Raw genomic sequence first — 15,688 nt, 5'->3', positions numbered from 1 at the left:
CACTGCAATGCCCTCTCTGAGGATCGAACTCAGGACCTTCAGATTATGAGACTGACGCGCTGCCTACTGCGCTAAGAAGGCTGCTTGAAACCGCTAACAAATGCGTCTACACACCATGAAGAGGGAAGGTAGCAAAAATGCTGTTCTCATGTTGGAATATCAATACACTTCGGTTGCCTCGCTGGATTAAAATCGTCTGCAGTTATAATGGTCAGAAGACTGCTCTTTCCCAGTGCTTAAACCCACACCCCATACATTTAGCCATGCAAAAGAAATCAGGGCATACCATTCACCTCTCTAAGAAAGATCGTGCCATTTTTTCCTCCTCATAACTGAGAATGAAATGGACTAAAACCCAGAATTAACATGCCGCCCCTAGCCGTAGATGCATCTAGATCTCAACACTTTACATGCTAATGTAACATAGCTGTGTGTCCTGCAAAAAGAGCAGGGGTACCTTAAGTCATCTCACAAGATGTGGAAACAGCACTCAACCATATCCTTCTTTGATGTATCCTGAACCAGTTGCCTTGAATACTCTGGCTTTTTTCGATTGCATCTAGCTGTTGTGTGTGGGGAATTATTCATTCTAGAGTCAACCTTATTCCATAAAAAACGGTGCTAGAAAATCCAGCTGTAAATCATATGGAATTCCACACCTGACGCTTCCCATTCCAGTGTCCTATGTGGTGAATGTACATTCAATAGAATTCCAGGTTTCCATGCGTGGAGCAAGGTCTCCCTCTACAGGATGTGGGGATGTAGCTCAGTGGTAGAGCGCATGCTTAGCATGTATGAGGCCCCCGGTTCAATCCCCGGCATCTCCAGCTTTTCGCCATGCTAATCTTGCCTTTTGACAGATAGCTAGGCTGGCATCATGAGTAAGGAAGTGAGATGTCATGCAGCTGGTGCCAGAACCCCACTTTCTTTGCCTTGCAAAACCTTTTGAAATGGGGCTATCTCATTTCCCGTGTTTATAGAAAAAAATAATCTTGCTTCCATAAGAAACCAAAGTGGTGATTTATCTTGGCATTCTTAGTATAGAAAACGGGCACAGCTGTCTTGGTCATTTATTTGAATTCTTCCTCTAAACCAGAGACTCTTACCAGAAGGTATAAGAAAAACAAAATGTTTTCTTCATCCTAATCCCTTCTGAATGGTCCATTAATCTACTGGTTTTGCTTTTCCAGTTCCTTTCACAGAAGCATTAAAAATGCATGTTCTTCATGCTCCGTACGGAGTAATGACTCTCCTAACTTTCTGTCCTTTCCTTCATGTTCCCATGCTGTCATCCTTTTGCCAGAAATGCTTCCAAAGGGCTGTGGATTCCTCGGCCCCATGCCCTTTCAGGAAAACTCCTTTCTGTAGGATTTCTAATTCTAGGTCCCCTGCTTTCCTTCACGCCAGCACAGCACATTCAGGTAGGTAAGCAGTCCCCCTTTATGGTGATAAGATGTAGCTGAGAATGCACTCTAGGAAGTGGCAATTTGTAGAGCAAGCTGCAGGTCATATTCATGATTTTCAAGATTAGACTGCAGTACTCCCAGCCCACTCCCGCCGCAACCATTATTGAAAGAAAGATGAATGCAGCATGGAAAGCTATACTGCCCAATCCTCCGATAGCTCAGTTGGGAGAGCGGAGGACTGTAGTGGAGAAACAGAAATCCTTAGGTCGCTGGTTCAAATCCGGCTCGGAGGAGTTTCCCCTTTTTTGTTTTCCATAGCTGCTTTCTCTCTTGTTAAAACATTATGTGCCCCTCTGATTGAGAAACATTTCCCTAGCTCCAAATAAATGCTAGGACAGAAGGGTAGACTTCTTCTGCTTTCCAATGAAATTGACCACATAGTCATTTCTGAGGGATGTTGGAAGAGAAATAAACAAGGACCTGCAGATCAGAATTCATTCCAAAGCCTTGACTAAATATATGAAGGCACTTGGAAGACTTCCAGTTTCATTGTACCAAGGTAGATGTTTCGGCAGCCGAACCAGCTAAAACTCACCTACAATGAGTGGCCATGGATATGAAAGAGGGAATCTACAAAGACACCAACTCCTTAAAACTGAGCAAGATGCAATGTGGAGGAATAGTTTACAGATTTGGAGAAAATCTGAGATGTTTCTCTTGACAAAAGAAACACTGCAATGCTCTCTCTGAGGATCGAACTCAGGACCTTCAGATTATGAGACTGACGCGCTGCCTACTGCGCTAAGAAGGCTGCTTGAAACCGCTAACAAATGCGTCTACACACCATGAAGAGGGAAGGTAGCAAAAATGCTGTTCTCATGTTGGAATATCAATACACTTCGGTTGCCTCGCTGGATTAAAATCGTCTGCAGTTATAATGGTCAGAAGACTGCTCTTTCCCAGTGCTTAAACCCACACCCCATACATTTAGCCATGCAAAAGAAATCAGGGCATACCATTCACCTCTCTAAGAAAGATCGTGCCATTTTTTCCTCCTCATAACTGAGAATGAAATGGACTAAAACCCAGAATTAACATGCCGCCCCTAGCCGTAGATGCATCTAGATCTCAACACTTTACATGCTAATGTAACATAGCTGTGTGTCCTGCAAAAAGAGCAGGGGTACCTTAAGTCATCTCACAAGATGTGGAAACAGCACTCAACCATATCCTTCTTTGATGTATCCTGAACCAGTTGCCTTGAATACTCTGGCTTTTTTCGATTGCATCTAGCTGTTGTGTGTGGGGAATTATTCATTCTAGAGTCAACCTTATTCCATAAAAAACGGTGCTAGAAAATCCAGCTGTAAATCATATGGAATTCCACACCTGACGCTTCCCATTCCAGTGTCCTATGTGGTGAATGTACATTCAATAGAATTCCAGGTTTCCATGCGTGGAGCAAGGTCTCCCTCTACAGGATGTGGGGATGTAGCTCAGTGGTAGAGCGCATGCTTAGCATGTATGAGGCCCCGGGTTCAATCCCCGGCATCTCCAGCTTTTCGCCATGCTAATCTTGCCTTTTGACAGATAGCTAGGCTGGCATCATGAGTAAGGAAGTGAGATGTCATGCAGCTGGTGCCAGAACCCCACTTTCTTCGCCTTGCAAAACCTTTTGAAATGGGGCTATCTCATTTCCCGTGTTTATAGAAAAAAATAATCTTGCTTCCATAAGAAACCAAAGTGGTGATTTATCTTGGCATTCTTAGTATAGAAAACGGGCACAGCTGTCTTGGTCATTTATTTGAATTCTTCCTCTAAACCAGAGACTCTTACCAGAAGGTTTAAGAAAAACAAAATGTTTTCTTCATCCTAATCCCTTCTGAATGGTCCATTAATCTACTGGTTTTGCTTTTCCAGTTCCTTTCACAGAAGCATTAAAAATGCATGTTCTTCATGCTCCGTACGGAGTAATGACTCTCCTAACTTTCTGTCCTTTCCTTCATGTTCCCATGCTGTCATCCTTTTGCCAGAAATGCTTCCAAAGGGCTGTGGATTCCTCGGCCCCATGCCCTTTCAGGAAAACTCCTTTCTGTAGGATTTCTAATTCTAGGTCCCCTGCTTTCCTTCACGCCAGCACAGCACATTCAGGTAGGTAAGCAGTCCCCCTTTATGGTGATAAGATGTAGCTGAGAATGCACTCTAGGAAGTGGCAATTTGTAGAGCAAGCTGCAGGTCATATTCATGATTTTCAAGATTAGACTGCAGTACTCCCAGCCCACTCCCGCCGCAAGCATTATTGAAAGAAAGATGAATGCAGCATGGAAAGCTGTACTGCCCAATCCTCCGATAGCTCAGTTGGGAGAGCGGAGGACTGTAGTGGAGAAACAGAAATCCTTAGGTCGCTGGTTCAAATCCGGCTCGGAGGAGTTTCCCCTTTTTTGTTTTCCATAGCTGCTTTCTCTCTTGTTAAAACATCATGTGCCCCTCTGATTGAGAAACATTTCCCTAGCTCCAAATAAATGCTAGGACAGAAGGGTAGACTTCTTCTGCTTTCCAATGAAATTGACCACATAGTCATTTCTGAGGGATGTTGGAAGAGAAATAAACAAGGACCTGCAGATCAGAATTCATTCCAAAGCCTTGACTAAATATATGAAGGCACTTGGAAGACTTCCAGTTTCATTGTACCAAGGTAGATGTTTCGGCAGCCGAACCAGCTAAAACTCACCTACAATGAGTGGCCATGGATATGAAAGAGGGAATCTACAAAGACACCAACTCCTTAAAACTGAGCAAGATGCAATGTGGAGGAATAGTTTACAGATTTGGAGAAAATCTGAGATGTTTCTCTTGACAAAAGAAACACTGCAATGCCCTCTCTGAGGATCGAACTCAGGACCTTCAGATTATGAGACTGACGCGCTGCCTACTGCGCTAAGAAGGCTGCTTGAAACCGCTAACAAATGCGTCTACACACCATGAAGAGGGAAGGTAGCAAAAATGCTGTTCTCATGTTGGAATATCAATACACTTCGGTTGCCTCGCTGGATTAAAATCGTCTGCAGTTATAATGGTCAGAAGACTGCTCTTTCCCAGTGCTTAAACCCACACCCCATACATTTAGCCATGCAAAAGAAATCAGGGCATACCATTCACCTCTCTAAGAAAGATCGTGCCATTTTTTCCTCCTCATAACTGAGAATGAAATGGACTAAAACCCAGAATTAACATGCCGCCCCTAGCCGTAGATGCATCTAGATCTCAACACTTTACATGCTAATGTAACATAGCTGTGTGTCCTGCAAAAAGAGCAGGGGTACCTTAAGTCATCTCACAAGATGTGGAAACAGCACTCAACCATATCCTTCTTTGATGTATCCTGAACCAGTTGCCTTGAATACTCTGGCTTTTTTCGATTGCATCTAGCTGTTGTGTGTGGGGAATTATTCATTCTAGAGTCAACCTTATTCCATAAAAAACGGTGCTAGAAAATCCAGCTGTAAATCATATGGAATTCCACACCTGACGCTTCCCATTCCAGTGTCCTATGTGGTGAATGTACATTCAATAGAATTCCAGGTTTCCATGCGTGGAGCAAGGTCTCCCTCTACAGGATGTGGGGATGTAGCTCAGTGGTAGAGCGCATGCTTAGCATGTATGAGGCCCCCGGTTCAATCCCCGGCATCTCCAGCTTTTCGCCATGCTAATCTTGCCTTTTGACAGATAGCTAGGCTGGCATCATGAGTAAGGAAGTGAGATGTCATGCAGCTGGTGCCAGAACCCCACTTTCTTTGCCTTGCAAAACCTTTTGAAATGGGGCTATCTCATTTCCCGTGTTTATAGAAAAAAATAATCTTGCTTCCATAAGAAACCAAAGTGGTGATTTATCTTGGCATTCTTAGTATAGAAAACGGGCACAGCTGTCTTGGTCATTTATTTGAATTCTTCCTCTAAACCAGAGACTCTTACCAGAAGGTATAAGAAAAACAAAATGTTTTCTTCATCCTAATCCCTTCTGAATGGTCCATTAATCTACTGGTTTTGCTTTTCCAGTTCCTTTCACAGAAGCATTAAAAATGCATGTTCTTCATGCTCCGTACGGAGTAATGACTCTCCTAACTTTCTGTCCTTTCCTTCATGTTCCCATGCTGTCATCCTTTTGCCAGAAATGCTTCCAAAGGGCTGTGGATTCCTCGGCCCCATGCCCTTTCAGGAAAACTCCTTTCTGTAGGATTTCTAATTCTAGGTCCCCTGCTTTCCTTCACGCCAGCACAGCACATTCAGGTAGGTAAGCAGTCCCCCTTTATGGTGATAAGATGTAGCTGAGAATGCACTCTAGGAAGTGGCAATTTGTAGAGCAAGCTGCAGGTCATATTCATGATTTTCAAGATTAGACTGCAGTACTCCCAGCCCACTCCCGCCGCAACCATTATTGAAAGAAAGATGAATGCAGCATGGAAAGCTGTACTGCCCAATCCTCCGATAGCTCAGTTGGGAGAGCGGAGGACTGTAGTGGAGAAACAGAAATCCTTAGGTCGCTGGTTCAAATCCGGCTCGGAGGAGTTTCCCCTTTTTTGTTTTCCATAGCTGCTTTCTCTCTTGTTAAAACATTATGTGCCCCTCTGATTGAGAAACATTTCCCTAGCTCCAAATAAATGCTAGGACAGAAGGGTAGACTTCTTCTGCTTTCCAATGAAATTGACCACATAGTCATTTCTGAGGGATGTTGGAAGAGAAATAAACAAGGACCTGCAGATCAGAATTCATTCCAAAGCCTTGACTAAATATATGAAGGCACTTGGAAGACTTCCAGTTTCATTGTACCAAGGTAGATGTTTCGGCAGCCGAACCAGCTAAAACTCACCTACAATGAGTGGCCATGGATATGAAAGAGGGAATCTACAAAGACACCAACTCCTTAAAACTGAGCAAGATGCAATGTGGAGGAATAGTTTACAGATTTGGAGAAAATCTGAGATGTTTCTCTTGACAAAAGAAACACTGCAATGCCCTCTCAGAGGATCGAACTCAGGACCTTCAGATTATGAGACTGACGCGCTGCCTACTGCGCTAAGAAGGCTGCTTGAAACCGCTAACAAATGCGTCTACACACCATGAAGAGGGAAGGTAGCAAAAATGCTGTTCTCATGTTGGAATATCAATACACTTCGGTTGCCTCGCTGGATTAAAATCGTCTGCAGTTATAATGGTCAGAAGACTGCTCTTTCCCAGTGCTTAAACCCACACCCCATACATTTAGCCATGCAAAAGAAATCAGGGCATACCATTCACCTCTCTAAGAAAGATCGTGCCATTTTTTCCTCCTCATAACTGAGAATGAAATGGACTAAAACCCAGAATTAACATGCCGCCCCTAGCCGTAGATGCATCTAGATCTCAACACTTTACATGCTAATGTAACATAGCTGTGTGTCCTGCAAAAAGAGCAGGGGTACCTTAAGTCATCTCACAAGATGTGGAAACAGCACTCAACCATATCCTTCTTTGATGTATCCTGAACCAGTTGCCTTGAATACTCTGGCTTTTTTCGATTGCATCTAGCTGTTGTGTGTGGGGAATTATTCATTCTAGAGTCAACCTTATTCCATAAAAAACGGTGCTAGAAAATCCAGCTGTAAATCATATGGAATTCCACACCTGACGCTTCCCATTCCAGTGTCCTATGTGGTGAATGTACATTCAATAGAATTCCAGGTTTCCATGCGTGGAGCAAGGTCTCCCTCTACAGGATGTGGGGATGTAGCTCAGTGGTAGAGCGCATGCTTAGCATGTATGAGGCCCCGGGTTCAATCCCCGGCATCTCCAGCTTTTCGCCATGCTAATCTTGCCTTTTGACAGATAGCTAGGCTGGCATCATGAGTAAGGAAGTGAGATGTCATGCAGCTGGTGCCAGAACCCCACTTTCTTTGCCTTGCAAAACCTTTTGAAATGGGGCTATCTCATTTCCCGTGTTTATAGAAAAAAATAATCTTGCTTCCATAAGAAACCAAAGTGGTGATTTATCTTGGCATTCTTAGTATAGAAAACGGGCACAGCTGTCTTGGTCATTTATTTGAATTCTTCCTCTAAACCAGAGACTCTTACCAGAAGGTTTAAGAAAAACAAAATGTTTTCTTCATCCTAATCCCTTCTGAATGGTCCATTAATCTACTGGTTTTGCTTTTCCAGTTCCTTTCACAGAAGCATTAAAAATGCATGTTCTTCATGCTCCGTACGGAGTAATGACTCTCCTAACTTTCTGTCCTTTCCTTCATGTTCCCATGCTGTCATCCTTTTGCCAGAAATGCTTCCAAAGGGCTGTGGATTCCTCGGCCCCATGCCCTTTCAGGAAAACTCCTTTCTGTAGGATTTCTAATTCTAGGTCCCCTGCTTTCCTTCACGCCAGCACAGCACATTCAGGTAGGTAAGCAGTCCCCCTTTATGGTGATAAGATGTAGCTGAGAATGCACTCTAGGAAGTGGCAATTTGTAGAGCAAGCTGCAGGTCATATTCATGATTTTCAAGATTAGACTGCAGTACTCCCAGCCCACTCCCGCCGCAACCATTATTGAAAGAAAGATGAATGCAGCATGGAAAGCTGTACTGCCCAATCCTCCGATAGCTCAGTTGGGAGAGCGGAGGACTGTAGTGGAGAAACAGAAATCCTTAGGTCGCTGGTTCAAATCCGGCTCGGAGGAGTTTCCCCTTTTTTGTTTTCCATAGCTGCTTTCTCTCTTGTTAAAACATTATGTGCCCCTCTGATTGAGAAACATTTCCCTAGCTCCAAATAAATGCTAGGACAGAAGGGTAGACTTCTTCTGCTTTCCAATGAAATTGACCACATAGTCATTTCTGAGGGATGTTGGAAGAGAAATAAACAAGGACCTGCAGATCAGAATTCATTCCAAAGCCTTGACTAAATATATGAAGGCACTTGGAAGACTTCCAGTTTCATTGTACCAAGGTAGATGTTTCGGCAGCCGAACCAGCTAAAACTCACCTACAATGAGTGGCCATGGATATGAAAGAGGGAATCTACAAAGACACCAACTCCTTAAAACTGAGCAAGATGCAATGTGGAGGAATAGTTTACAGATTTGGAGAAAATCTGAGATGTTTCTCTTGACAAAAGAAACACTGCAATGCCCTCTCAGAGGATCGAACTCAGGACCTTCAGATTATGAGACTGACACGCTGCCTACTGCGCTAAGAAGGCTGCTTGAAACCGCTAACAAATGCGTCTACACACCATGAAGAGGGAAGGTAGCAAAAATGCTGTTCTCATGTTGGAATATCAATACACTTCGGTTGCCTCGCTGGATTAAAATCGTCTGCAGTTATAATGGTCAGAAGACTGCTCTTTCCCAGTGCTTAAACCCACACCCCATACATTTAGCCATGCAAAAGAAATCAGGGCATACCATTCACCTCTCTAAGAAAGATCGTGCCATTTTTTCCTCCTCATAACTGAGAATGAAATGGACTAAAACCCAGAATTAACATGCCGCCCCTAGCCGTAGATGCATCTAGATCTCAACACTTTACATGCTAATGTAACATAGCTGTGTGTCCTGCAAAAAGAGCAGGGGTACCTTAAGTCATCTCACAAGATGTGGAAACAGCACTCAACCATATCCTTCTTTGATGTATCCTGAACCAGTTGCCTTGAATACTCTGGCTTTTTTCGATTGCATCTAGCTGTTGTGTGTGGGGAATTATTCATTCTAGAGTCAACCTTATTCCATAAAAAACGGTGCTAGAAAATCCAGCTGTAAATCATATGGAATTCCACACCTGACGCTTCCCATTCCAGTGTCCTATGTGGTGAATGTACATTCAATAGAATTCCAGGTTTCCATGCGTGGAGCAAGGTCTCCCTCTACAGGATGTGGGGATGTAGCTCAGTGGTAGAGCGCATGCTTAGCATGTATGAGGCCCCGGGTTCAATCCCCGGCATCTCCAGCTTTTCGCCATGCTAATCTTGCCTTTTGACAGATAGCTAGGCTGGCATCATGAGTAAGGAAGTGAGATGTCATGCAGCTGGTGCCAGAACCCCACTTTCTTTGCCTTGCAAAACCTTTTGAAATGGGGCTATCTCATTTCCCGTGTTTATAGAAAAAAATAATCTTGCTTCCATAAGAAACCAAAGTGGTGATTTATCTTGGCATTCTTAGTATAGAAAACGGGCACAGCTGTCTTGGTCATTTATTTGAATTCTTCCTCTAAACCAGAGACTCTTACCAGAAGGTTTAAGAAAAACAAAATGTTTTCTTCATCCTAATCCCTTCTGAATGGTCCATTAATCTACTGGTTTTGCTTTTCCAGTTCCTTTCACAGAAGCATTAAAAATGCATGTTCTTCATGCTCCGTACGGAGTAATGACTCTCCTAACTTTCTGTCCTTTCCTTCATGTTCCCATGCTGTCATCCTTTTGCCAGAAATGCTTCCAAAGGGCTGTGGATTCCTCGGCCCCATGCCCTTTCAGGAAAACTCCTTTCTGTAGGATTTCTAATTCTAGGTCCCCTGCTTTCCTTCACGCCAGCACAGCACATTCAGGTAGGTAAGCAGTCCCCCTTTATGGTGATAAGATGTAGCTGAGAATGCACTCTAGGAAGTGGCAATTTGTAGAGCAAGCTGCAGGTCATATTCATGATTTTCAAGATTAGACTGCAGTACTCCCAGCCCACTCCCGCCGCAACCATTATTGAAAGAAAGATGAATGCAGCATGGAAAGCTGTACTGCCCAATCCTCCGATAGCTCAGTTGGGAGAGCGGAGGACTGTAGTGGAGAAACAGAAATCCTTAGGTCGCTGGTTCAAATCCGGCTCGGAGGAGTTTCCCCTTTTTTGTTTTCCATAGCTGCTTTCTCTCTTGTTAAAACATTATGTGCCCCTCTGATTGAGAAACATTTCCCTAGCTCCAAATAAATGCTAGGACAGAAGGGTAGACTTCTTCTGCTTTCCAATGAAATTGACCACATAGTCATTTCTGAGGGATGTTGGAAGAGAAATAAACAAGGACCTGCAGATCAGAATTCATTCCAAAGCCTTGACTAAATATATGAAGGCACTTGGAAGACTTCCAGTTTCATTGTACCAAGGTAGATGTTTCGGCAGCCGAACCAGCTAAAACTCACCTACAATGAGTGGCCATGGATATGAAAGAGGGAATCTACAAAGACACCAACTCCTTAAAACTGAGCAAGATGCAATGTGGAGGAATAGTTTACAGATTTGGAGAAAATCTGAGATGTTTCTCTTGACAAAAGAAACACTGCAATGCCCTCTCAGAGGATCGAACTCAGGACCTTCAGATTATGAGACTGACACGCTGCCTACTGCGCTAAGAAGGCTGCTTGAAACCGCTAACAAATGCGTCTACACACCATGAAGAGGGAAGGTAGCAAAAATGCTGTTCTCATGTTGGAATATCAATACACTTCGGTTGCCTCGCTGGATTAAAATCGTCTGCAGTTATAATGGTCAGAAGACTGCTCTTTCCCAGTGCTTAAACCCACACCCCATACATTTAGCCATGCAAAAGAAATCAGGGCATACCATTCACCTCTCTAAGAAAGATCGTGCCATTTTTTCCTCCTCATAACTGAGAATGAAATGGACTAAAACCCAGAATTAACATGCCGCCCCTAGCCGTAGATGCATCTAGATCTCAACACTTTACATGCTAATGTAACATAGCTGTGTGTCCTGCAAAAAGAGCAGGGGTACCTTAAGTCATCTCACAAGATGTGGAAACAGCACTCAACCATATCCTTCTTTGATGTATCCTGAACCAGTTGCCTTGAATACTCTGGCTTTTTTCGATTGCATCTAGCTGTTGTGTGTGGGGAATTATTCATTCTAGAGTCAACCTTATTCCATAAAAAACGGTGCTAGAAAATCCAGCTGTAAATCATATGGAATTCCACACCTGACGCTTCCCATTCCAGTGTCCTATGTGGTGAATGTACATTCAATAGAATTCCAGGTTTCCATGCGTGGAGCAAGGTCTCCCTCTACAGGATGTGGGGATGTAGCTCAGTGGTAGAGCGCATGCTTAGCATGTATGAGGCCCCCGGTTCAATCCCCGGCATCTCCAGCTTTTCGCCATGCTAATCTTGCCTTTTGACAGATAGCTAGGCTGGCATCATGAGTAAGGAAGTGAGATGTCATGCAGCTGGTGCCAGAACCCCACTTTCTTTGCCTTGCAAAACCTTTTGAAATGGGGCTATCTCATTTCCCGTGTTTATAGAAAAAAATAATCTTGCTTCCATAAGAAACCAAAGTGGTGATTTATCTTGGCATTCTTAGTATAGAAAACGGGCACAGCTGTCTTGGTCATTTATTTGAATTCTTCCTCTAAACCAGAGACTCTTACCAGAAGGTATAAGAAAAACAAAATGTTTTCTTCATCCTAATCCCTTCTGAATGGTCCATTAATCTACTGGTTTTGCTTTTCCAGTTCCTTTCACAGAAGCATTAAAAATGCATGTTCTTCATGCTCCGTACGGAGTAATGACTCTCCTAACTTTCTGTCCTTTCCTTCATGTTCCCATGCTGTCATCCTTTTGCCAGAAATGCTTCCAAAGGGCTGTGGATTCCTCGGCCCCATGCCCTTTCAGGAAAACTCCTTTCTGTAGGATTTCTAATTCTAGGTCCCCTGCTTTCCTTCACGCCAGCACAGCACATTCAGGTAGGTAAGCAGTCCCCCTTTATGGTGATAAGATGTAGCTGAGAATGCACTCTAGGAAGTGGCAATTTGTAGAGCAAGCTGCAGGTCATATTCATGATTTTCAAGATTAGACTGCAGTACTCCCAGCCCACTCCCGCCGCAACCATTATTGAAAGAAAGATGAATGCAGCATGGAAAGCTGTACTGCCCAATCCTCCGATAGCTCAGTTGGGAGAGCGGAGGACTGTAGTGGAGAAACAGAAATCCTTAGGTCGCTGGTTCAAATCCGGCTCGGAGGAGTTTCCCCTTTTTTGTTTTCCATAGCTGCTTTCTCTCTTGTTAAAACATTATGTGCCCCTCTGATTGAGAAACATTTCCCTAGCTCCAAATAAATGCTAGGACAGAAGGGTAGACTTCTTCTGCTTTCCAATGAAATTGACCACATAGTCATTTCTGAGGGATGTTGGAAGAGAAATAAACAAGGACCTGCAGATCAGAATTCATTCCAAAGCCTTGACTAAATATATGAAGGCACTTGGAAGACTTCCAGTTTCATTGTACCAAGGTAGATGTTTCGGCAGCCGAACCAGCTAAAACTCACCTACAATGAGTGGCCATGGATATGAAAGAGGGAATCTACAAAGACACCAACTCCTTAAAACTGAGCAAGATGCAATGTGGAGGAATAGTTTACAGATTTGGAGAAAATCTGAGATGTTTCTCTTGACAAAAGAAACACTGCAATGCCCTCTCAGAGGATCGAACTCAGGACCTTCAGATTATGAGACTGACGCGCTGCCTACTGCGCTAAGAAGGCTGCTTGAAACCGCTAACAAATGCGTCTACACACCATGAAGAGGGAAGGTAGCAAAAATGCTGTTCTCATGTTGGAATATCAATACACTTCGGTTGCCTCGCTGGATTAAAATCGTCTGCAGTTATAATGGTCAGAAGACTGCTCTTTCCCAGTGCTTAAACCCACACCCCATACATTTAGCCATGCAAAAGAAATCAGGGCATACCATTCACCTCTCTAAGAAAGATCGTGCCATTTTTTCCTCCTCATAACTGAGAATGAAATGGACTAAAACCCAGAATTAACATGCCGCCCCTAGCCGTAGATGCATCTAGATCTCAACACTTTACATGCTAATGTAACATAGCTGTGTGTCCTGCAAAAAGAGCAGGGGTACCTTAAGTCATCTCACAAGATGTGGAAACAGCACTCAACCATATCCTTCTTTGATGTATCCTGAACCAGTTGCCTTGAATACTCTGGCTTTTTTCGATTGCATCTAGCTGTTGTGTGTGGGGAATTATTCATTCTAGAGTCAACCTTATTCCATAAAAAACGGTGCTAGAAAATCCAGCTGTAAATCATATGGAATTCCACACCTGACGCTTCCCATTCCAGTGTCCTATGTGGTGAATGTACATTCAATAGAATTCCAGGTTTCCATGCGTGGAGCAAGGTCTCCCTCTACAGGATGTGGGGATGTAGCTCAGTGGTAGAGCGCATGCTTAGCATGTATGAGGCCCCGGGTTCAATCCCCGGCATCTCCAGCTTTTCGCCATGCTAATCTTGCCTTTTGACAGATAGCTAGGCTGGCATCATGAGTAAGGAAGTGAGATGTCATGCAGCTGGTGCCAGAACCCCACTTTCTTTGCCTTGCAAAACCTTTTGAAATGGGGCTATCTCATTTCCCGTGTTTATAGAAAAAAATAATCTTGCTTCCATAAGAAACCAAAGTGGTGATTTATCTTGGCATTCTTAGTATAGAAAACGGGCACAGCTGTCTTGGTCATTTATTTGAATTCTTCCTCTAAACCAGAGACTCTTACCAGAAGGTTTAAGAAAAACAAAATGTTTTCTTCATCCTAATCCCTTCTGAATGGTCCATTAATCTACTGGTTTTGCTTTTCCAGTTCCTTTCACAGAAGCATTAAAAATGCATGTTCTTCATGCTCCGTACGGAGTAATGACTCTCCTAACTTTCTGTCCTTTCCTTCATGTTCCCATGCTGTCATCCTTTTGCCAGAAATGCTTCCAAAGGGCTGTGGATTCCTCGGCCCCATGCCCTTTCAGGAAAACTCCTTTCTGTAGGATTTCTAATTCTAGGTCCCCTGCTTTCCTTCACGCCAGCACAGCACATTCAGGTAGGTAAGCAGTCCCCCTTTATGGTGATAAGATGTAGCTGAGAATGCACTCTAGGAAGTGGCAATTTGTAGAGCAAGCTGCAGGTCATATTCATGATTTTCAAGATTAGACTGCAGTACTCCCAGCCCACTCCCGCCGCAACCATTATTGAAAGAAAGATGAATGCAGCATGGAAAGCTGTACTGCCCAATCCTCCGATAGCTCAGTTGGGAGAGCGGAGGACTGTAGTGGAGAAACAGAAATCCTTAGGTCGCTGGTTCAAATCCGGCTCGGAGGAGTTTCCCCTTTTTTGTTTTCCATAGCTGCTTTCTCTCTTGTTAAAACATTATGTGCCCCTCTGATTGAGAAACATTTCCCTAGCTCCAAATAAATGCTAGGACAGAAGGGTAGACTTCTTCTGCTTTCCAATGAAATTGACCACATAGTCATTTCTGAGGGATGTTGGAAGAGAAATAAACAAGGACCTGCAGATCAGAATTCATTCCAAAGCCTTGACTAAATATATGAAGGCACTTGGAAGACTTCCAGTTTCATTGTACCAAGGTAGATGTTTCGGCAGCCGAACCAGCTAAAACTCACCTACAATGAGTGGCCATGGATATGAAAGAGGGAATCTACAAAGACACCAACTCCTTAAAACTGAGCAAGATGCAATGTGGAGGAATAGTTTACAGATTTGGAGAAAATCTGAGATGTTTCTCTTGACAAAAGAAACACTGCAATGCCCTCTCAGAGGATCGAACTCAGGACCTTCAGATTATGAGACTGACACGCTGCCTACTGCGCTAAGAAGGCTGCTTGAAACCGCTAACAAATGCGTCTACACACCATGAAGAGGGAAGGTAGCAAAAATGCTGTTCTCATGTTGGAATATCAATACACTTCGGTTGCCTCGCTGGATTAAAATCGTCTGCAGTTATAATGGTCAGAAGACTGCTCTTTCCCAGTGCTTAAACCCACACCCCATACATTTAGCCATGCAAAAGAAATCAGGGCATACCATTCACCTCTCTAAGAAAGATCGTGCCATTTTTTCCTCCTCATAACTGAGAATGAAATGGACTAAAACCCAGAATTAACATGCCGCCCCTAGCCGTAGATGCATCTAGATCTCAACACTTTACATGCTAATGTAACATAGCTGTGTGTCCTGCAAAAAGAGCAGGGGTACCTTAAGTCATCTCACAAGATGTGGAAACAGCACTCAACCATATCCTTCTTTGATGTATCCTGAACCAGTTGCCTTGAATACTCTGGCTTTTTTCGATTGCATCTAGCTGTTGTGTGTGGGGAATTATTCATTCTAGAGTCAACCTTATTCCATAAAAAACGGTGCTAGAAAATCCAGCTGTAAATCATATGGAATTCCACACCTGACGCTTCCCATTCCAGTGTCCTATGTGGTGAATGTACATTCAATAGAATTCCAGGTTTCCATGCGTGGAGCAAG

At 43.5% G+C, this 15,688-nt stretch overlaps 9 non-coding genes across 9 annotated transcripts; 4 read left to right on the top strand and 5 right to left on the bottom strand.

Moving 5' to 3' along the window:
• Positions 1 to 8: 8 nt before the first annotated feature.
• Positions 9 to 81, bottom strand: TRNAM-CAU (transfer RNA methionine (anticodon CAU)). The gene has a single exon. It is a non-coding gene; the product is annotated as a tRNA-Met (tRNA).
• A 2,063-nt stretch (positions 82 to 2,144) lies between these two features.
• Positions 2,145 to 2,217, bottom strand: TRNAM-CAU (transfer RNA methionine (anticodon CAU)). Its single transcript has one exon. It is a non-coding gene; the product is annotated as a tRNA-Met (tRNA).
• A 674-nt stretch (positions 2,218 to 2,891) lies between these two features.
• TRNAA-AGC (transfer RNA alanine (anticodon AGC)) lies at positions 2,892 to 2,963 on the top strand. The gene has a single exon. It is a non-coding gene; the product is annotated as a tRNA-Ala (tRNA).
• Positions 2,964 to 4,280: 1,317 nt separating this feature from the next.
• Positions 4,281 to 4,353, bottom strand: TRNAM-CAU (transfer RNA methionine (anticodon CAU)). Its single transcript has one exon. It is a non-coding gene; the product is annotated as a tRNA-Met (tRNA).
• A 2,063-nt stretch (positions 4,354 to 6,416) lies between these two features.
• TRNAM-CAU (transfer RNA methionine (anticodon CAU)) lies at positions 6,417 to 6,489 on the bottom strand. Its single transcript has one exon. It is a non-coding gene; the product is annotated as a tRNA-Met (tRNA).
• A 674-nt stretch (positions 6,490 to 7,163) lies between these two features.
• TRNAA-AGC (transfer RNA alanine (anticodon AGC)) lies at positions 7,164 to 7,235 on the top strand. Its single transcript has one exon. It is a non-coding gene; the product is annotated as a tRNA-Ala (tRNA).
• Positions 7,236 to 9,299: 2,064 nt separating this feature from the next.
• Positions 9,300 to 9,371, top strand: TRNAA-AGC (transfer RNA alanine (anticodon AGC)). Its single transcript has one exon. It is a non-coding gene; the product is annotated as a tRNA-Ala (tRNA).
• A 3,453-nt stretch (positions 9,372 to 12,824) lies between these two features.
• Positions 12,825 to 12,897, bottom strand: TRNAM-CAU (transfer RNA methionine (anticodon CAU)). Its single transcript has one exon. It is a non-coding gene; the product is annotated as a tRNA-Met (tRNA).
• Positions 12,898 to 13,571: 674 nt separating this feature from the next.
• Positions 13,572 to 13,643, top strand: TRNAA-AGC (transfer RNA alanine (anticodon AGC)). Its single transcript has one exon. It is a non-coding gene; the product is annotated as a tRNA-Ala (tRNA).
• Positions 13,644 to 15,688: the final 2,045 nt, after the last annotated feature.

Source organism: Pleurodeles waltl, unplaced genomic scaffold (genome assembly GCF_031143425.1).
Source record: "Pleurodeles waltl isolate 20211129_DDA unplaced genomic scaffold, aPleWal1.hap1.20221129 scaffold_247, whole genome shotgun sequence".
Classification (NCBI taxonomy): domain Eukaryota; kingdom Metazoa; phylum Chordata; class Amphibia; order Caudata; family Salamandridae; genus Pleurodeles; species Pleurodeles waltl.
Note: the sequence above shows the minus strand (reverse complement) of the source record. Positions and strands in the feature narration are given on the sequence as shown.